General features: G+C 26.6%; 1 pseudogene; it reads left to right on the top strand.

Moving 5' to 3' along the window:
- The first annotated feature begins 969 nt into the window (after nt 1-969).
- LOC112688826 lies at nt 970-1,976 on the top strand (annotated as a pseudogene).
- The last annotated feature ends 22,743 nt before the right edge of the window (nt 1,977-24,719 follow it).

The raw sequence follows: 24,719 nt of genomic DNA on the forward strand, positions 1-24,719 counted from the left end.
ATGAATGATTTTCAAGATAAACCTCAGTTGGCAATATTTATTTGTTATGTTACGATATAAATATCAAAGAAGTGTGATTGGATTTCACTGTTTTAAAGGAAACTATTTAATGGGGATTGACATTAAGATTTTTTTTAATCAAACACTTCGAAAAGCTGAAATTCCGTTGAAAAAAAAATTATGAACAATTTAACTGATGGGGGGGGGCTCCTAGTATGATGTGCAAGTGTTGGAACTTATCTAGATAATTATTTAGTTATTGTTTATCTTACCTAGGCATGTTATCTAAATAAATATTTTAGAAAAAAATGCATCTTTCTAGATAAATTCATCTGTATATGAAAAAAAAAATACAAATTTGTGCTATCAATTTATTGTACTGATAATTAAGACTTGAAATTTGAATTCTTAAATAATCCCAAAAGCAAAAATTACGAAATAATAATATATTATTTACTTTTTCGTTAGAAGCGGGGTTTAATGCTCAAATGTAGACTCAATGTTGTTGGTACATTGGTAAATGGTAAACTGGTAAATTAATAAAAAATGATTATAATTATTTATTAATAAGAATGATTGAGGTTTTCAGTCAGACCTAACATATTTAATAACGTCTTGTATTCTTCTTCTTCTATGATAAAAAGGTAACGCCTCAATATCTTATATTTCTATTTTTAATATCAAATTAAGTGTTTTTTTATTTATTGTATGTAATGATATTGTAATGATATTATTGTAATAATATCATATAATAATATTGTTATATATTATAATATTATATATTATATATTATATTATATATTATAATATAATCATATAATAATATTGTAATAATATTATTGTATGTCATGATATAACAAGTATCTTAGAGTTCTGCTATATATAACGCTCAACATGTACGCACGTATTTGCTTTATGAGCTCCGTTATCGCGTTTTCACGTTCAATATGATTTAATTATCTCTCTAATATGGTAGACACAATACATGACATCGATGGCGGTCCGCCTCGTATGCCTTGTTCTAACAAACGTAATTTATCTAAGTCGTCAACTTCACCAAAAGTTGACGTAAATAAAAAAATAAAAAATATTCGTTACACCTAATCGATTTGCCGTCTTGGATTCTGATTATCCCAGTGACAGTGTATTCAATACATCCACTAGTTTGTCAGCTCCCAACGAAAAACCAGCTCCTGCAAATCAAATCAACGAGCCCCCAATCCTCAATAAACAAAACGTCACACCTTAGGCCCCACCGATTTACATCTCCAACATCACTAATTTCTCCATCTTCACAAAGGAACTAATAAGATTAACCCACCCAAACGCTTTAACCTGTAAGTCAACCACCTCATTTCTTATTGTACACGCCAAGGGCGCATGAAATTACAACACTATTATGAACCATTTCAGGGATACTGGGCTTGTTTTCATACGTATCAACCTAGCGTTTATCGCTCATTCAGTCATAATAAGAAATCTCCACCATTCTACATTGTGCACGGAAATTTCCGACGCATTGTCGGAAGAAGGACATTCCGTGAAACAAGTCATTAATGTCAAAAATAAAAATAAACGCGGTCTAACGTTATTTTTTGTTAATTTAAATCGTCATGATAAGAATAATGATATTTTTAATATCACTTCGCTACTTAACACTGTAGTCAAAATTGAGAAACCATATCATTTTCGTTGTGGTCCACCACAGTGTTATAATTGTCAAGGCTACGGACATATTGATAATTACTGTCACCATGAATCTCAACGGCTCAAATGAAGTGAAGACCATCGCACCGAGAATTGCTCAAAAGACCGAAATACTCCAGCCAAATGCGCTCTCTGTTCCGAGGCACACACGGCCAACTTAAAAGAATACCGAGTTTATCAATCCATCATCAAAAGACATCAAAAAATTAAACCTTCATTATCTCACAACTTCCCTTATTCCAATAACAAAACCTCCGAGCCTTCCCTGATATTCCTATCAATTCGATTCTATCCTATGCTTCCGCAACCTCTAGTACCCAACCCAACATCATCCTACATAATTCTAATTTAGAATCCATTTTAACGAAATTTTTTTCTGATTTAATTTCTATAATTAACTCTTATCATTTCTATACCTAATAAGCAAACAAATTTATAAATAAATTATCTAATACTGTTATCTTTTAACGTAACTTATATCATATTATTTTACCCTAACATTATAATATACGGCACCACCTAATCGTATATTACTATTTAGATACCTATACTAAATTATATATATATATATATATATATATATCATCTATTCATGTTTATTATTATCATTATTATTTTAATATTAATTAGTTATTTTATATCACCATCTACACTCCTCTATTATTACCTGCATTGTTATTATATCTGTTTCTATATTTAATGTAGTTGTCGAACTATAATAGTATTTACTGAAAGTTCTAAATAAAAAAAAAAAAACAAGTATCTTACCAAATAACAATTGTACTTCTACTAACATGAATTTAAATAAATACATAAAGTATTGTGAAGGTTCACAACAATCAAAATTTACTGTGACGACATGTGACAAAATATTTTTTCTTAATATTTATACTTAATCTTAAAAATGTTTGTTAATTTATAATTATTGAGTATTGATTAATAATAATGTCTACTACCAATATTAATTTAAATATTTAGCCTTTATTAAAATAATATTGAACTACTACTTGAAAATGGCACCATTCAACCGCACTAATTGAGCACTAAATATTGGTATTATAGCGGATTTTGGTGCTGATAGTCAGCCCGCTACGTGAAGTTACCAGGGAAAGGTAAGCCCCCCGTAACTTTTTATTGGTCTTGGCACTAATTTTGAAAATGGCACCATTCAACCGCACTAATTGAGCACTAAATACTGATGTAGTAGCGGAAATTAGTGCTCGAATTTTTCCGCTAACTTCACGCACCTTCAATATCATTTCCTATTGTGACAAATAAGGCGGATCTCGAAATAAAACTTCTAGTATTATTAGAAAATGAAGGTCTTACACAGTATAAAAAAAAATTGTCCCTCTATAATGGAATTTTAAAAGCATGTTTCTATTTTATAATACCCAAATATTGAAATTTGTGCGGTAAAATTATTATCAATTTTTGAAAAGACACATTTATGCATATCTTTTGTTTAACAATGACAATAATTAAGTCAAAATATTATTCAAATTTAACTGATAATAGTTTTACAACATTTCTCAGAACTACTCTTAAATAAATGCAACCAAATTAAGAAGCTTATAAAAAAAAATCGCCATACAAATAAATTAAGCATATCGTTTATATTTTATTCATTAATTAAATTTATTTACAGTACTATTTATTTTTTATTTATTTATTTGTATTATATGCAATTAATTTATTTTTTCATAAATGTTAACCAAAAAAAAAATTTAATTCAAATAATAAATAATAATAATACTAAGTAAATTTTGGTTTTTATTAAATTAAACTTGCGCTGTAAGTGATATACGAGTACAATATGACGATAGTGTGACATGTGATCTTTATGCGAGAAAAATTAAAATTACTTATAACCCTACACGTTTTATTGTAGACGACAATAATACTATCTGCAGTCTTTTATTATGTCGCAGCAATCAGCATTATTTCATTAACATTTGGGTAACATTTTAACAATGTTTATAGGTTTTCTTATAAATTTGGCAGTTCTTCCTATCCTGTTAAATGTGCATGAATTCGGCTCAACATTATTTTCCGATGCAGTGTTATGAATATTGTCATAGCTGTGTGGAAATATTTTCGGTATTCGTATATAAGTTTATATAACTATACGTTATAGTTATATTATTTAATTTAAATTTTTTTACTTTAAGTAATCAGTAATTTTGGGCTTCAATTTTTATATTTTAATGTTTCTAAATTTTTTTTCAGTTTCAATAATCATAACTATTATTTTTTTAATTATAGAACCACGCCATTTAAAAACATGTGTAAAATTAATATTTTATTGAATCATTTTTTCTTTTGAATATTGTCTGAGGATAAAATTAAAAAAAACATCGCAAAAGGGTAAATACAGCGTAATGTTATCGAGATCTCATTAGGGACGACATGACAGTCAACATATCAAAAGTTAAATTTTTTTCAACTAATTAATTCTTTAATTGTATCGTTATATGAAACGGTGAGTTATTCAGTTAATTAACGGTCTTGTCGACGTTATGCCATCGACAATTTCACTAATCCAACGTTACACGTGCAAAACATAAATTGTAATAACCGTCGTTTGAGATTATGTAAGAAGCAGGTGGCTTTTGTTTGAGCGACTCGGTCACAAAAACGTCCATGCGATCGCGATAATTGACTGTTATTGTGTTCACGTGTTTATCGCACTTGTCGAACGTCGGTGAAAAGGTCGTCGGACACCACCACTCGAACATGTCAACTTTGATTAGAAATATGAAAACGTGCTACGCGTGTACCGAAAAACGGTCGTAATTTGCCACAGTGGTTGCTTTGTGTCGAACACGGTGAATTATATCGGCACCGCCGGGCAAGTGTATCTGTCCAGCGCACTCCGGACGTGGCACAAAGTACCGCTGTTTTTGTTGCAGCCGACGCCGCCGCCGTTGACTTCGATTAACGAAATTAGATTCAGCCGTCCGGTACTAATGTTCCCGAAGTAATTCCCGGTAAGTTTTCGGTAATTCAATAGAAAGCGATCTTATCGAGGGTCCATTACACACACACACACACACACACACACACGCGCACGCACGCACTCATGATGTTTTGTAATGGGAAACCGCCGTCGTAGTCGTATTCCCGAGTGCTTCAGTCTTGTGAATAGGCCATTCAATGAACTAAAATTTTCTAAACACACACGTTTATATATATATATATATATAGTATATAATATACCCTGAAACTAACATCAAACACATTTATATCAAAACGCATCTATACATATACCAATATATACTCCCAGATACTTTTCGTTCTACTGTTTCAGAAATTACTTGGGTAATGATCGGCAAATAAGAAGTAACTCGAAAGTAGTTAAGTACGCACCGAATCGATATACGAATGATAATACAAGTCATATTATGCGTTTAACGTAACCTAACCTATAGGTTTATTTAAAAAGCTATTATTTACCTATGTTGTTCATGTACTGATTCAATAAAACTCTTATAACATCAGAGACGATGAAACATTGTTTTATATTCTTCTCGAATAATATGTTTCAACTAGTTTTTGTTTCACGGGTGTTAAATGTACATACCAATATAAATAATTTTACAACTTTTAAAATTGTTCAGACCTATGCGTTTTACAGGAATCATGTTTGCTCATTAAAATACTATCAATTATTTTCTGGGGTAAAAACAACGGAATACGTACAAATATTTAACAATATTATACTTCATAATGTATCAATAGTAACAGCGACTTCCCGACCAACTGCAGCTAACTTTATCCTAGTATATTGCCAACGTAAACCATTAAGTTTTTATACAACCGTATTTTATTCGTTTGTTATAACATTGGCGAGAAAAACATTGTTGTTCCTAGGTATATGATTGTTTTAGTTTTTTCTATAATGCTCGGAATAGTGTCGTAACTATACTATTAGAAACTTATATGCAAATCAAAATTTTGAAGTTCCTTATCATAGTAAATTTTTCAATAGCAACCAAAGAAATTTTATTTTTTAGAGAGGAATGGATTTTTTTTATTTAAGAGTTTGAAAAATTTATATTAAAAACGTAAATAAATTTGTTAGTTTATTATTGAAAGAAAGAATTTACTCTAAACTATTATACCAAAGGAATGTTAAAAATTTAACATAACTTTTTTTTTGTCTATATTATTGTACATAATACTTACGGTACGTTATTGAGCAAAAACTACTAGTTTATTAGAACATCATATGTTATATTATTATCATTAAAAATATATTATACAAAATAAATAAATAAATATTATATTTATTTTTAAATAATTTAATATAATAATTTAATAATCTACGGACCTCAAAGAAACAAAGAAAAACATATGAAATTATTGAAAATTAATCATTCGGAAAACTAAATAAAATAGCGGAAATATGACACAAGAGACTGAGTTGGTTTGGTAATGTACAGAGGACTAAATCAAATAAAAATGATATACAAAACTGGACCCCCCAGAGAAGGAGATCGATTGGAAGACTGAAGCAGAGATGAATTGACAAAAGCCATAAGGAATGAAGACAACTCGGGATAGACATTATTAATGAATTATCTTTGAATAGAGACAGATGGAAAAAGTTTGTTTTTCAGCCACAGACCTTAATGGCTTCTAAAGCTGTAAAGAAAATAAGAAACATTTATTATTAAAACAACTATTATAGGTACATTATTTTCATATCAATTTTTTTTATAATATATGTAATATGAGTTTTTAAACAATTGACTGCCACCATAATATTATCAACTGATTTTTTTATTTATCGAATTAATTTATTGATTAAGAAATACTATGCAACACTTAAATAATTCGTATTTGTAGAGACAGCATAAAAGACTGCAAAAAGTGACTTTAAACAACTAACCATCAATAAAATAAAAAACGTTACGAAGTACATAGTATTACTTAAAATAAATACAAAGCGTACTCTAGTGTATGATAAGTATGTCAATAAAAACGATAACATTATGTATTATCTGAAAAAAGTCGACCTTATTAAATTACATACTTTTATATAAAATGTATATAAATATAACAATAATTTGATGAACACACGCATTACAAACGACGTTATACTGAAACCGTAGCAGTGTTAAACGAAACATAAGGACTTCAACTTCAACGACGCAATAGCAAAACAACGCTAAATGAGGTGACGTTAAACGAGGACTTACTATTATTTACGTATTATTCTTAAAATAATAGTGAATTATATTAATAGAATCAAAATAACTACTATCATAAATTGTTTTGACACCATTAAATAGTCAATCCATCGTCAAATAACGAGAAACCGTACTCATTAAACAAAATGAAAACATTGGCTATAATATTGACGTTAATACGAGTAGTTTGCATTCAACTAATAATAATGGTAAATTAAAACAGAACATTACACAGTTACACAGTTAGTAATGTACTTTAAGAAATGTCTGATATAATACTCTTAACATTAGCACTTTAATTTTCCTCCAAAGTTAAATTAAAGCTACCAATTTAATTTGGTTATCACTAAAATAAATTCAGCATTGGAGAGTAGCAATCCACTTGATGTTAAAATAATTTTTAAATGTTCTAGTTAGAAAAAAATAATGCTATAACTATTGGACTAGAGTTTTGTAAACGTAAAATTAATAATTTTAAGTTCAAAATAATTTTATTCGAGTGTTAACTGTAAAATGAATAATGTCCATCTTATACTCGTATACCAATAGAAATAATTCGCGTTCAAACAAAACCACTTTGAGCCAAGGTATTTAGTTTAACTTCGTGTTGCCTAGCAAAAATTTTTAACCACTATCAAAAATACTTGTAAATCAGATTTACTAATGATTTATTAAATTGATTTAACCATATCGTCAACATTACAGCGATAACGTAAATATCTAATGATATTATTTTGTTTAAAGCTCTAATACAACGTATTTATGTACATTTTTTTATTTTTCCACAAGGTTAATATAATAATATTTTGGACTTTTTAACGAACATAATCATAATTCGTTAACACCTAAAAACAACATTTTTTTTTAACTACCAATGGGTAAAAAATTCATTTTAAGTTATATTTTCTGAAAAATGCTCGGATATCAAAAATCTTAGGAAAATCCTATTTTTAAAACGACACCGTGAAAAACCTCTAGAGAATAACATTGTTACTCACCTGTGAATATGACTCTTTTATGCACTAATTTTATGGTTTTTTTTTTTTTTGTCTTTTCCTGCTGTTTTGTTTATTTCGAAAGTTGTTAATCATGACACCGGAATATCTTGGAAATTATATCTCGTCCAAAGGCTTAAGGGTAAACGAAGATTAATGGAAGCCGAGCGCGGCACTGGTTCCATGCAGTCGCGGCATAGAAGGTATTACGAATATAATTAAACTATGATGACTGGAGGGCGGACAACAACGGTTATGTATATATATATTTACATGTCGTATAAAGGCAGTAGTGGTAGGTGCGGCAACGGCGGTGGCATGTTTAAGAAATTAAGATGTTAGGATCCATAAACCTAGGGATTAATTTTTTTTCTCGCTTGTTTTAGTTGATATTTATGTACATTTGCCAGCTACGCAAACTCGACAGGCGCTAAACAAAACAAGCAGCACAACAATAGCCAGTAGACTACTAATTTATTTATTTATTTTTTTATTCGTATGCAACTTACAATCTTTTCGTAAACATACCATTTTGGCTTATGTTATATGAAAAATATCTCTGCTATTTCTCTCTCTCTCTCTCTTTTTTTTACTAAAACGTAAATACTATAATCACACAAATTCTTTGTCCGCTGTTCACACCTTCAATCAATTATTTTATGTAAAAGTGATTTTTTTTTCTTTTGTATAAGAGTATTTAAACCATAATGTACTAACCATACTCATTTTAAGTTTTACTATAAAATATTTACTAAAACCTCTTAATCTTACATTTTTATATAATATACTCCTTGTGTATACGAGCCCCAGAAATGTATATTCAAATTTAATTTTAATATATTAGAATAGCAAAAGTGATTTTTTTTTATTATTTTATGATATACATAATATATATTGGATATCAATCAACATAAATTATACTAAATATATTTGGGTGATCCAGTCAAATACATATTATTTAAAACTGTTCAAAACAATGCAAGTAAATAATACACTATTTGTGGTTGCAATTACTGAACGAGTTCCTACAATTTTACTTACAACAATGTATCTATTTTTATTTAATATATATCATAGTTAAATAATAATACGGATTTATTTCCAATTTCAAAATACTTAAATGATTTGCTCGACTTTAAGACGATAAAAAATATTGAACTCCCTTACGACGATATTCTACAGCTCTACTAAAGCTTTAGTCCAGTATATGTATAGTGGCTACAACTTTAATGCTATTTCCTACGCATACCGAACAATCTATACATTTAAAAGCGTTCAATATATTTAGGACCTTAGGTCTAGATTATTTACTAAACCATGTACATACATGACGTATCTGTAACAAATATGACTACCATAAATTATGTACATGTACGGGTTTCAATGTTGACGTCTTAATTGATGAGTCTATTATGCGGTTTGTGCGCAAAATAAATTTAAGTCTAAAATTAGCAGAAAACAAATTAACTAATTTACGTTTTACAATCTTACAGCAGGATAATAAAATGTAACGAAAAATTTTGGGCGTATGTAAGTTCCTACACGAGAGTAATAGGTACAAAAAATACGTACGTTAATTCCTATACGATAGAAAAAGATACATATGTAAGTTACACGTATGTCCTACACGGTAAAACCAGGTAAAAAAAAATAATATAACAGAACGCCACGTTTTTTTAATTTTTTTTTTTAGATGTTTGATGTTTAAAAAATTTAAAATCATTTAAAACTAGCAGTTGTTTGCCTTTTTCACTCAACATGAATGATACATTCTAGCTCATTGTAACTGTTTATACGAACATGTACGGACACACGGATGATTCGAATATTACTAACAATACTTTTAAGCTAGATGTACATTTTACGGTGTATGGTTATAACAAATTTTAATATTATCAAACCAAAATCAAGTTCTGTATCATTTTTATCCGTAATGAAAAGTCGTAATAAAATATTTTATCTTTCCTACGTTGAGTCAGGATACTATTATCAGCCTGTAGCTTGTTGTATTTTCCCGTAATTTCGTACATGTTTTTCAGACAATCTAATATACTATACTCTATATATGTATATACTATACTATACTATATTCTATTATATTATTTGAATATTTTAAAGTTTTTTATATACATATTTAATTTTTTCCGCCGTGTAGAAACTAATATACGTACTTGGTTCTTACCATGTAGGAACTAACGTATGTAATTGTTTATTTGCTCATCTCGTGTAGGAACTTACTATTCCCCAAAATTTTGAATAGATGAAAAAATTTAAAATTAAACAGATTTTATAATTTTTTAAAAAATAACAACCCAATTAGTTTCCGTTTTTTAATTATTGCTTATAAAAATTCGTATTACGAGTATTTAAATCGTGCACACAACGAATATTTTTGTAATGTATGGTTTATACTCACCAGGTAGATACTCTTAAGCTTAACCAGATGAATCCGATACATGCTATCCTGCAACTTTTATCTATTCATTATGACTTAATATAGCTCTATTTCATACACATTGAAAATACATCAAATAAATGTTTAGAATACCACGAAAGTCAGGAAACCAAACATTTGAAATAATATATATATATTATATATATATAATATGTTAATATTATAACATGTAAACAGATTATTCTAATGTGATGCATTTATGCATGAAAACCACCTACATAATACCAATGTGTAATAACCAGTGGCGTGCCGAGATAAAAAATTTTTTGATGCCAATTGCAAAGTCTAGTTTACCACCCACCCACCCATATTTAAATTCATCTCATTCATAACTCATATATCAATATTTCTCTACCTAAATATATACGATAATTATGTGATTTATATATTATTATCCAACAACAACCCACCCCATTTTAACTTGATGCCTGGGCTTCATTTAGACCTATATTCGGCACGCCACTGGTAATAACTGGTTGTTAATTATTACATTGACGATCGTTATAACCATTACCAATTTTCCATATATATATATATCATAACATTTTCCATGTCATACACATTTTTTCTATTCATTTTTTGCACATAATATTTGTAGTTAAACAATTGTTTATTATTTTATAGCTGTTTAATGTACCAGGTAAATATTATAAATTCGTAATTCTATAATTCTAAATTCGTTAGACGTTCCTCTAACCATGAAATGTATCATTGAAAAAGTATTATTTTACAGTAGGATATTTGGATATAAAATTAAAAATAATAATTAAAAAGTAAAAATCCATTATTTTTAGTATGATCGAAAATTAGCAAGAAAAAAAATTAATGTCTACATTAAGAAAATCACTTTGTGTACATCACTGTTAAACTTTATACTCCTCATTTCACCAAAATCTACGTAAATCATATCAGGGCGGTGATGATCTGTAAGATTAATGAAATTAAAAATTGTTTTTCATATCTCATATGGTATAATATATATATAAATGAAAAATAAACTTGATTATTTTGTTCTAGAAAACAATCGATTCAATAATTTTATTTAATTATTGAGCTACTTTGTAGAAAATCCGACTGCAGGTGATTCGAGTAAACTGATGATGTGAATATTGTAAACCTATTTAAAATATTATATCCAAAAATATAGAAAATGTATCACTAATTTATAACTATATTATTAATCATTAAATTATCGGTGTGCTAATTTTTTTATGATAGCAACTTCCGAAACCCTTAGATTATGAGTGTATATAATACAGCAAATAATCGTTATTCTACAAATTAATATTTCACACTTAACGTTTAAAGTACTATATATTATTATTATATAATGTGTCATATGTATAACATTATTAAACATCTTGTATACAATGTAAAATCATAAACCATTTATTCACATCATGAGTTACGAATTGGGAAAAATTGATAGTTCATCAACTACTCAGATATAAAATAACACGAAGTAATTTACGCATATTTAGTTCAATAATAATGATAATATCTTTCAATACAAAATACTAATTAATTAAACTTATTAATAATAATATTGGTATAAAGTAGATTTGTTCTTAATGTACCTCACCATAATATCCGTTTTAATATACCTTTAAAAATAAATAAATAAAATTTAATTTTTATGTTCAAAATATTATTAAATGGTATTTCTAAAAATTACTTTGATAAATAGTGATTTTTTTTATGAGTTTTCAAGGTTCAATAAAAATTTCTAAATTCTCACATAAAGCTTACACTTACATTCGTACAGTATAAAAACATCAATATACGGGGCTCTTTATTTTTATTCTCTCAAATCCCTTCCACGGGCTACGATTGATTTTACGATTTTTTTATTATTATTAAATAGCTGTACTCTTTTCCCCAGAATATTTAATCAGTTATTCGTACAAAAAAAAGTTATTGTTATTGTTATAATAATTATTATTGTAATGATAATTATTTATTATTATTACTTTTATTACAATTATTATATTTAAAACGTATAAATGAATAAACTATTTAAATATTTCATTGTTCAAAACTCAAAACATATATTTAATTTAATTGAGAGTATAATAATGAAACTTAATTTATTATTATTTCGGTGAACACTCATGTTATATATATTTTTAGACGCAGTTTTCGTAATATTCATAATATTTTCGTATTATGTCATTAAATAGCGACCGTGAACTACTAAGACCAAAAAGAAACTCACGTTTTTAAATTATCTAAAAGGTTGTACATTTAAAACTGTTTTCTTATTAGAGATAGAGACTTATCGGTATTTGATACATCCTCCAAACTAAATCTTATTTCCATAAAAGGTATTTCCTGCAGTATTATCCTTTAAATTTTTTTTTCTTAGACAGTTTAAGAGAAATCAGTCTGTTGCCACGGGCAACATTGAAATTCGTTGGTTTTGTTTGTTGAATAATTCAAAGTATAAATTTTGATAATTAGAGCTCAACTAATTAAGACGATTATTATAATTAATGGTTATCTTCTTATTCCTTATTTAGTTTCGTGTACAAAAAAGAAATGAAACTTTATATTTCTGATAGCGAAGTGTACGTCATTTTATACATTCTTCTATTGTACTAATTGTATACGTTGAAAAAAATTAAAATAAAAACTCTGAGACCAAATAAATTCTATTATAAAATTAGTTTAAGTATTAAAAATTCAAAAATAAATTAAAACACCATTTAGTTATTATTTTTGAATTTTAAAAAAATAGTTAATATTAAAATATCAATACAAATTACCGAAAATTTTAGAACTAACTTAAAATTGAATATTACAAAATCCAATCACTCCAATTATTTAAAAATTTATATATTAAAATTAAACGTTATATTTATACTTCAATTAAATAAGTAGTCTATAAATGTATTAGTTAACGTTATTATATATATATTAATATATTATTATATAACGTTATGTTTATATGTAGATTTAACTGTATTAACAGGGAAAGTTCCTAGTATGGCGCGAAATTTTAATACGCTGACATAAGTCACATCATTGAATTGCTTAATCATGCATAAACATCAATGTGATTTGCTTGTATATAATATTCGATACACTTTCCAGAACGATGTATAAAAATGCAATTACCTATTCAAATATTGTATAAAACACAATGGTATAAATAGCTAAACACGTCTAACATGACATGTACATTTTCATAAAAATAAATTTTAGCTATCGTTAAAATCTAGATCGCTTATTGTAGATACTCAGCTATTGTATCATACTGGTTATATTTGAAGTTTTGATTTGAAAAATAAAATTATTGCGTATAATATTAAGATATATTAGTATTGATTTTATCAAAATATTTTTATTCAGAATAATATTCATTAGTCAATGACTAATAAAATACTGACAATTAAATGGATGATAAAATCCGAAATTTGTGTTTCTTTGGAGTTTATAAGCATAGTTTGGTTTTTATTATTTATTATGCTTGTTTATTATATATAAATATGAGTGCGTATATATATATATATATACATATATAGCTTAATGGACAACATATAATAAAAAGTTCATATTACATTTTAATAATTTTAAACAAAAAAAGTTTATTTTAAATTGCCGTGGTAAGTTATTGCAGTTGTAAATATATTAATATGTATTATATACATAAGAGTAGTATATGATCTTATAATAAAAAAATATCCAATAATATTTTGTGTTAAGTTAGCTTTATTATTTATAAAATCAATAAATACATATATATATATATATATATATATATATATATATACATAAAATAATATGATATTATTATAATTATGATATTATTTATGCTATCTAATAATTATTTCATCACTCGGTTTACAAATTACACAACAATGCGGCTTTCAATTTCAATTTTATTAATACTACATATATATTATAATATAATTACTAATAATAATAAATAGTGATATTTATAAAATCATAAATATACATTCACTATTTTATAATTTTTTAATTTTAGATTTATTGTTGATAAATTTTGAAAGATTTTTAAAAATACTGTCATTAATTGAGAATTTTGTTGTTGAAGTTAAAGTTAAATAACCACGTCAGTCAAATGACCATGTGTCTACTTAAATAAATAGCTAAGTTTTTGCTACCCATATCAAAAGCAATCCAAAACGACTTAATATTAAACTTTATAGTCTTTGACATGCTTCTCAACTTAATCGGGATAAGTGAAAATTATTTATTTCCACTATCATACCGAGAGGAAAATAGTAAAATCATACTTTATATTCTTATTAATTCAACTGTTACTATATACTAGAGATCAAAGTTTTCTGAAATAAATCATAAAAAATCTGTTTTATTTCGTAAAAAATTGGATAATCTCACGAAAAAAATGGTTTTACCTTTTCTTTTTTAATAGTTTAACACAATGATGTCTAACTAACTATAACTAATTACAATCTTACACTTAGTTTATAACTTAGTCTAAATATATTTTAAAAAATTAATTTTTATTTGTTTTTTCTCTTAGTATAATGTTTAATTAAATTTCAATAATCAGTATGCCACTGTGATATATATCATTTAATTTTGTTACATATAATAACTCTATTACCAATATAAGCTCTGGTTAAAGATAGAATATATATCAATGTATTTTGTTTCCTTAATAAAAAAAAAAAATGATACATTATTATGTAAGCCATATTGACAAATGTGAAATGAAAATGACAGGTTTTTAATCAATTTTTAGCTGGATTTTTTTTTTTACATAAATTGTTTAAATTTTAATCGTAAATTCAATTTTTTAATTTTCTAAAAATTCTGGTTTTTTTTTTTTTTTTGAATTGTATTGATTTAATATTCTCCAATTTTCCCATATTTTCCGAACCTCCAGCAATTAAATGTTTCTTATCCGACATTTTTTCGTATTTTTTCATAAATTTTCCGGCATTTTAATCCTTACTAAAATATATTATAAAGACAATCCCCAAATATGAAAATACTTCTATTATTTTACGTTAATTATGTAAAGAAAATAGTAGGGAACTTTGTAATTTCAAAAACTATAATCGTGACGGAATTTATTTTCAAATCAAATTAAATATTTTTTCATAATACATTTTAGCTTAATTAAATTCGTTTAATATAAAATATCCCCATGAAATATTCATTATTAAATCCCTCTCTAAGCTGACTATAAATCATTTATTTTATCGAAACTTACAAAAAAATAATAATAAAAACAACATCGGAAGATTTAAAAAATTATTTCAATCAGTTTCAAATTTAGAAATATATTTTTTTTTTTTTAATATCAGATTTCTGATTACAATACCTTGTATACAAACCATATTTATGCATAAAAGGTAAGATTCACCTTACGTGAATTTGATGTCCGTGAAGTTAGCCCCCCCACTTTGTCCTATCGAATTCCAACCTTCACCAATATTTTGGAACTAATTTGGGACTATTTGGAACCAAGTTTTCAGAATTTGGAACTTCACCCTTTTCCCGGAATAAGAGTTTTTCGGTTGGGGGAAATAACTTCACGCAGCCTCCCACTTTGTCCCATCGACTTTAAACCTTTACCAATATTTTGGAACTGATTTGGAACTATTTGGAACCAAGTTTTCAGAATTTGGAACTTAACATTTATTATTTTAATAGTATGAAAACTAGAAGTATTTTAAAAGTATTCGGAATACTTTTGAAGTATTCTAAATAATATATTTAGAATACAATTTATATAATATATATTTGAATACATATCCGGAATACTATTTTTTGTTAATATTCGAGTATTTACTCTAAATACTTTTAAAAAGTATTTTACCCAAGTCTGTCTATTATCCACTCGTAAAAATACTGGAGATATATCAGTCTAAAATTTAGACTGTAAATAAGTCACTTTAAATTAGTTAGTGAAAATATAAATTGTGTCTCTCTTTTAGAACGTATTTCTTTGGTGCATCCGAATTGCATGCTAAAAAAATAAATATAAATTGGCAAATCCGAATTGCATCCTGTGTACCCCCAAGTATATTTATCATGCACTTAAGTGTACAACTTAAATTTTATTTTTGACTTTTCTAATTTTTTAAAAAAACGGATTAATAGAAAACTTATTAGTTTCTAGATTGAAATATTTATATATCCGAGTAAACATTATACAAAATTGGAGTCACCTTCGCCTAAATCTGAATATTAAACATTAAATAAAACGATTGTGAATTCCGATAATCAAGTAAATGTATTTTACATTTTTACATTACATTTAACATATTTAAATGTTTACTCGGATATAAAAAATATTTCAATATAGAAACTAATCAGTTATAATCACCATCAATGGCGTCATTTGGGGGCGGCGACAAGGTGGGAATTTGATCCTGTTTGATTAAAAAACATCCCAAAGGGCCGGTAGTTGTCGTTTAGCCATAACTCGTTATTTGTGAAAAATCAAACGTATTTTTATAATTTTGAAAATACTGCGTACTATATAACTTTTTATTGGCTCTATATTAAGAACTTGCCAATTAGTATAAATTATAAATAGACACATGAGAATTTTACAAGAATATTAGATTTTTCAATGAAATTAACCATCGTTTCAGCAATTCTAGCTATGAAATCAACAAGTAAAAATTTAATATTATCTTATCTTCCAGTCCTGATTATTTAAATTTCAAAAATTCCTATTTTTTGTCTTTCCTTAATCATTATAGTCATTTTTAAATCGATGATTTATTATTTCAAACTCAATTCTTATCTGCAAAAAAGTTAAGTTAATTAACTTAAATTATTCTAATAAAGAACGTGACGATAGAGTTCATGATTTTTTTTCTATTTCTAAAATTTTAAATGAACTTCCGAAAGCTTTTACTAAAACTCTTAAAATTAAAAATATTCCTTTAACTTTGTATATAACAACTGCTTCCAATGAACGTTTTTTTTCTTCCCTTAAATTATTTAAAACCTATCTACGCTTAACAATGGGAAATGGTCGGCTGAGTAATTTGTTGGTTACAGCTGTTGAAAGTGATATTGCTGCAAAAAAAAGTTTAGATGATGCAGTAGGTAGATGTATTTTAAAAAATGCAAAATAGAAGATATCCACTTACAACTTAAATTAATTTAAAATTAAGTTAGATTAAGTTAACTTTGTTTAGGTAATGTTTATAAAATGCAAAATTATATTTTGCAAAAGTTTAAATTGTATAATAATATAATAAATAAAATATGTACTTTAAGTATAAGTTAAAACATATAAGCGAAAGTCTTTATTTTCCCCGGTAATATAGGCTGGTCAAAAATGTTGACCCCCCTATCAAAAACTGAAATGACGCCATTGATCACCATATCATAGATAGTTTAAGTTAAAATAAGCCTAAGATAAATAAACTTGTGAGTACACGGCATACCTCTCTAAGACGTAGCATACGATTCGGATAGGCCCCTGTAAGATGTAGCACACAATTCTGACATTTTTTTTTTTTGACATGCAATTCGAATGCAGCCATTTTTTTTAAATATACCTTAATATAACTCACGAGTAAATCATAGTTATTATATCAAAATCCACCGTACTAATTATGGATATAATTATCCCCTTGAAAGGATTTTAAGATAGGGAAAAAAGTAAAACCTTGGTTTCTTACATTTATAAAGTTAATAAATTAAGTAATTGTTACATATGTCTTGAATTTAGTCTGTATTTAGCTAATATTATTGAATTTATTATAATTGTGTACGTGCTCTAACTTAAGCACTTATTTCAATAAAAAAAAAAATTACAATTCAACATACAATAATACATGTGGGTGAATTTTAATATTTGATGAATTTGTTTTTATTTTTCTTGATAAGTATTGATTATTCCCATCCATAAGTTCTTTTTACATAGGCAATATAATGACCATTTTTAAAATCAATTCCGCCAACCAAAACAAAACTAAAAGACAAAATATATTCATTTTATAAATAAAAACATATATTATATACAATTTTTATTATTTTATGTTATAACATAATGGAAATTAATACATGCTCAAAATGTCTTTCTTTCTCAAAATTTCTTCTTTTTAAATACTTCGTATTATAAACTTTTGTGTTTGGTAATTTATACGTTGTATTAATTGCAACTAATATTATATATTATATTAAAGTGATCATGTTTTGAAACTGTTTATCTTAAGTTTATTATTGTAATTGTTATATTAGTTTTGATTACCTGTTTTTATGGATGTTCACTTCCTCTGGGTATTCATTTAATGCAAATGAATTGAACTCTGAATATGCATCTGTATCAATGAATAAGTGAGAGTTCAATTCTCTTGCAGTTTTCATGATACCCATAAAACACTCTGAACAATCTGAACTTATTGAGTTTAAATATTTGTATAATCCATCTTCTATTGTTTTGAACCTATTAGTAATATTTAATATAATTGTTGCGTTATGAAATTGTTTATTTGTGGTACAGTTAGAGCAAGTTTTTGTATCATATGCCAAAGGTACATCAATCAAATATTTTGAAATTAAATATTTTACATTACACTTTGCATTAATAAGATTTATATCAGTTACTCCAGAATCAACGTCAAAAATGTTTGATAGCAGAGTAACTCTTTATTTGTAAATTGAACGAGAAGTCCCTTTTAAAGCTAGTGTTTTACTAAATTGTAGAAAACAATTATTTGATGTATCAACAAAATGTTGGTAGTTCAATATATCTGTATAAGCAGTTTCAACTAAAACTAAAAGAGCATCAAATGGGCATGTATTTTGTATTAAATACCGTTTTTTGGATACATTTATTGGTGTAGCTAAGTTTCCATTTATCAGCTAACTGTTTAACGTCGATCAAGTTTTTACGGTATACAAAATACGCTCAATATCTTTTTTTAAACCCATATATTTGGTTTGCTTTGGTTTTTTTATAATAGTTTTTTTTTTTTTTTTGGAAATAACTTTTTCACAATACCTTTTCCTTTCCAATTTTCATATGCAGTTATTGATTTTTCAGATTCATCACTAGACATTTCAATATCATGTTTTGTTTTATTATTTTGAATAACTTCATAAATATTTTCAATGGAAGAGTTTAAAGGATTCCTTATACATTGTTTGTCATCATTTCTACACAAATTTTCACTCTCAGAAAGTTCATCATACTCTGACATTAGTAATTTTAATTCGAAAGATGACTCGTATCTAAGCTCCTTACTTTTAAAAAGTTTCACATTACTGTCGATACTCGTAAGATGTTTAAGAATAAATTTATCAGCTCTCATTGGGCCACCATCGAATTTTAAAATTTGAGTTTTTAGCTCTTTGAAATTGTTCTTAACCGATGCTGATGATGCAATGCGACATGGAGATCGAAACAAATTACTCAAAACATTTGTCCATAAAAGAAAATGCTTACAGAGCAGCATTATATCTGGTAATAATTCCTTTAAATAATATGCTGATATCATGTTTCCTACTACTGAAAAATTTCTTATGCTTTTCTGCTTTATATTTTCTAAAAATATTTGTAAATGTGTATTTTCATTTTCATAATTTTCAATGTAATTGTCAAAATCTGATAGTGATTCAGAACCAAAGGTGGTTTTGTTTTCTAATTTATCATTACAAATACCTTTAATCAGATCTAATATACATATACAATTTAGCTTTCTCCGATGGTGTTTCAATGTTGTTTGACCAACCATCGGTTTCACTTAACATTACAGTCAAAATAGCTTCTAATATAGTCTCAAATGTCTTAATGTCATCTGATGTCATGAGAAGTCAAAATCCTCGAACATAAAACTCTTTTAAATATTTATTTTTCAATCCAGTTAAACATTTTATGCGGCAAAATATTTTTATCATATGAGCTACATCCAATCTAATATAGGTAGTTGAGATTTTTTTTTCAATGCCAATTAGTATTTTAAATACATAATTTACGTAATCGTTCAAACCTATTCCATCACAAAATGCTTTGGATAATGCCACTAGCAGTACTCTTGAGTAATCACAAACCACTTAATTTGGAGGTCGTATCCCTGATGAAATCCAAACTGCTATCTATTGAAAAATAGACAGAGTATCATGCTTTTTCGATACCATTTGAGCAACAGAGATATGACCAAAAGGAGTACTAACTATACCTACGTATAAAAATATATTTGCAGATAGCAAACCCAATGACGTTCGTTTAAGCTTTTTCATAAATCCACCTGATGCGTCTACAGATAATTTGCAATATTCTTTACACATATCTTTATATATATACTAATTTGATGATTTGTCCAGTAATGTACATAAAATCGATCAATTCCAATTGAATGTATTGACCCTGAGTAACTAGAATTGTGTTTGAACTCGATAAGTGATTGGATTGGACACTTATAATTTATACCTAATCTCTTATCCTTACTCTCTTGTTTGACCTTTCGCAAAGTTTCTAATTAGTATAAATTGGGTGGTGAAGTTCTTCCGTATTCCAAATCACTTATATTGTTTCTTCTCCAATTACAAGCCAAATCTTTATCAAGTTCCAATCCTACTGTAAAACGTTTTTTTTTCCTTTTATTGGTCGTTTTGTTTTACTTTCTAAGCCTTTTGTATCAATAGTTGAAATTTGTAATTCAAGAGGCTCTCCTTCCAAAGGTTTATTATGACTCCAACCAATCATTTCAGCACCACATTTATCTTTACACTTAGCTTGGAATTTCAGAAAATATTGACTGTTACTTGAGTTATATACTTTAGCACGTTTATATATAAAATTACATGGTAATTTATGTACTTTAAGAAACTCATCATTTATAATATCTGTCCAGGTTCCTTGTTTTAGAATTTCGTATGCTCTTTCTTTATTATTTCGTTGATAAAAAACTTTCTTTGGATAAAATTGTTTGTACATATCGTATGGAATGCGAAGTTTAAAAATCTTCTTACCCGGTTTGTAATACGATGACGAAGATAATTCGTCACTTGATTTATTTGATTCCGTAGAACTATGATTGTTTTCTTCAATTACATCATAGCTATTCATTTTTTTTAGCTTCGTTGTAACTCCATCAGTATCTTTTAAAACTTTTATGTAAACACTTTTGGGATTTAAATTTCCATTTAGTTTTTCAGATATTGCATGCCATACGGAACACGTAGAGCTGATTAATTCTCCTTTTTCGTTAAAAATTGTAAACTTGGACAACTAATCAAAAAAGGTATCTGAATCAACAGCGGCCTTCCTTCCAACCTAAGAAAATATTATACTTATAACTAAATAAAACTATAACTAAAAACATTTATTAATATTTTTTAAAGCATAATAATCCTTAAAGGGTATAATTAAATTTTTATATTTAACTTTACAAATTGATATTTTTTTACAGTTATATACACAAGGAATAATAATTTAATATTTTGAAAACCCAAATTTCAGAGGGGTGGGGGCTTTGAGTGTTTTATTAAGGTAGTTGTTATTTTTACTACCGACCGTTTAGAGAGAAATTATGGTCGTCAGTATACATGCCATTACCCATTTAGCAATTAATAATATTTGAAAATATTTTTTTATGCTGTCTTATACTCTCATTACTTATTTTAATTCAAAATCTTAAATTGCTTTAAATTATACAAATTAAAAATAAAAACAGAAATATAATAAAATTATCATTCATTTATTCATCAATATATAATTGTCTAACGCTTATAACATTGTTTTGCGCTGCTCCGGTAAACTTTTTTAGTTTGCTGGAAAGAGCAACTTCATTATATTACATTTTGAAAAATCTTACATAAGTATACATATTGTAATGTTTATCAATTTTAACTACTAAAAATAGGCAGATTTCGTGATTTTTATTGGCATTTCAAATTCAAACGCTTATTTTTAAAAATTGTCAATGTGGATTTTTAAAATTTTTTCACGCGACTAAAAACAATGTGTTAAAAACATCGTATCAAAATTTTAAAATTGTATGGTTAACCAATAATTTAATATTGACGTTATATGAAAAAGAAATTGGATAGCGGCGAAACGGTTGAGGCGAATAGTCCGACGGTGAAACAGTCGCGACGAAATTACTGAGTCCGTACAAATTAATTTGAAATTAACGCATTATTTTTTCATTAATCCCAATTAAGTTAATTTTGATTTTCAAGACCAGAAAAATACATTGTTATCAAAACAACAAGTTCATGGAATTTGGAAAAATATAAAAATAAAAATTACGAAGAATTTTTAAATGAGACCATGATATTTATCTCGATATTAACTATTAATTGGAGTCCCACCGGTCTCGGGAACCGTCTTAAGACTATTGAGTAAAAATAGCCATATCACCATGAATTACATTACCATTGTTATGAAAAGTGGCCGTAAATTTATATTATAAAAATAGGTACATATTATGATTAAATAATTCTTAATAATTATTGTACTCTATTATTATTAGAATTATTCCATAATCTATGATATTATAAAATAAGACAGATATTATTAAATATTATTGAATAAGAGAATAAATTGAATAGCTGATCAACATTTTGAGATGACTCTTTTATTGAGATTCAATAGGTATATTGATTAACATGTCCATTGTATTCTTTAAGTTGTTTAGATTTTAAGAAAATTAAATAATACAATTTTTTTTAATATTTTGTATCAACTGTATACATCTATTGCCTGTATAACTTTATAGTTACACTTTCAGCTGGAGTAATTATTTTCAGTTTTCATACTGTTACTGAACATTAAAAAAAAATACCTTTTTTAAATTATATTTATCATGTGTTATGTTGATGAAAAATGAATAAAAACAAACGATGCATAAATTAGACATTTGATAGCTTAAAAACAATCTTAATAAAGAAATGTATATTTTTTAGTATAATTAGAGTCTAATAAAATTTTTCTGCGTTTTCATTATCTTTATTGATTAATAAGATCTGTTGTAAATTGTTAATATATATATATATATCACTTATATCAGCACTAAATTAATTTTTTTTTTTATAATTAACTTAACTTTTTAATTGAAGTTAACAATATTTTTTAACTTAATTTATGTAATTCTCATGTGGATTAACTTAACTGAGTTAAAAAATATCATTAAGTTGCCCAGCCTTGCTAATTATAAAGGGTATAGGTAATTAAAATCATGTATAGTAAAAACAATACATTTATTTTAGATCACAATCCGCTAACACTTTTTGTATAAATATAATACTATATTATAATTAATAACTAATAAGTAAAATTGACAAATTTTAATTATTTACCAAGTTAAAATCGTCAAAGTTGAATAAATTAAATATTTATTAAATTTTAATAAACTATTACAGTCCGAAATTTGTTAGTTCGAACCAGCAGTCCGGCCTCTAACTACTCGATTACATTATTTTAAATTTTCAGTCTAATACGGTCTAAAAAAAAATTAGCAATCTGTTCGATTCGAGTTCGGACCTTTGTTAACATTTTCAAAACGGGACCGGACATATATGTATAGACTGTACAAATCACAAGTATGCACAAAAATTTCATTTTGTAAAAGAAAACAAAATATAAATAGATTATCTTCTATGTATCCCGCTTTGATATTATGCCGCTGAGCTTAGAGACACTTTATATAATTACACAAGTAAATAACAATTTTCCAATAAAAAAATTGAAAAACATTAAAATTGATATAAATTAAAAAAAAAAAAAGTTTTCTTAACAAGAACCGCCTCTTAATTATTTTGTTATTTAAAACAACTTAGTGTTTACAAATTCATTACTTTGACTACAATAATTACTAACCTTTATTTTGCTCATTTTAAAAAATGATGTGTTGTACCCAGATCTTAAGTGTAGTTAAAATAAAATAAATAAATAACGTCTATCTTACTACACCAGCGTTCTGCAAATGAATAGACTATCTTGCAAATTGTAATAGTTATAAAAATAACTCGGTATTGAAAATATATCATACGTATAAAACTATATGTATATTGAACCATTTAACGTTCGAGGTATTTATGATCGCAACCGGTGACGCGTAGCGTGACCTGAACTCTTTTATTTTTCAAAATGTATTATTATAATTATTGTTAATTTTTTTTATTAATATCATTATTATACCTATTATTTATTATTATTATGATTATTAAGTTATATTTTCATTTGAGTACTTTAAATCTCGGGCACCCATCAATTGTATAATTATTATCATTGTTATTATTATAGGATATTTATTTTAATATAAGTTAACGGTACCATAATTTATATTATTTACTCAATCTGAGGCTACCTCTGTCCCTCATTCCCTTTTGCTGATTGACGTTACAGTCGGGTTTATTTCGGGTGTGGCGAGGCCGTCGGATTACCTCTGTCCGACCATT

The sequence above is a fragment of the Sipha flava genome, unplaced genomic scaffold, assembly GCF_003268045.1.
Source record: "Sipha flava isolate LNK unplaced genomic scaffold, YSA_version1 40_pilon_pilon, whole genome shotgun sequence".
NCBI classification, from domain to species: Eukaryota; Metazoa; Arthropoda; class Insecta; order Hemiptera; family Aphididae; genus Sipha; species Sipha flava.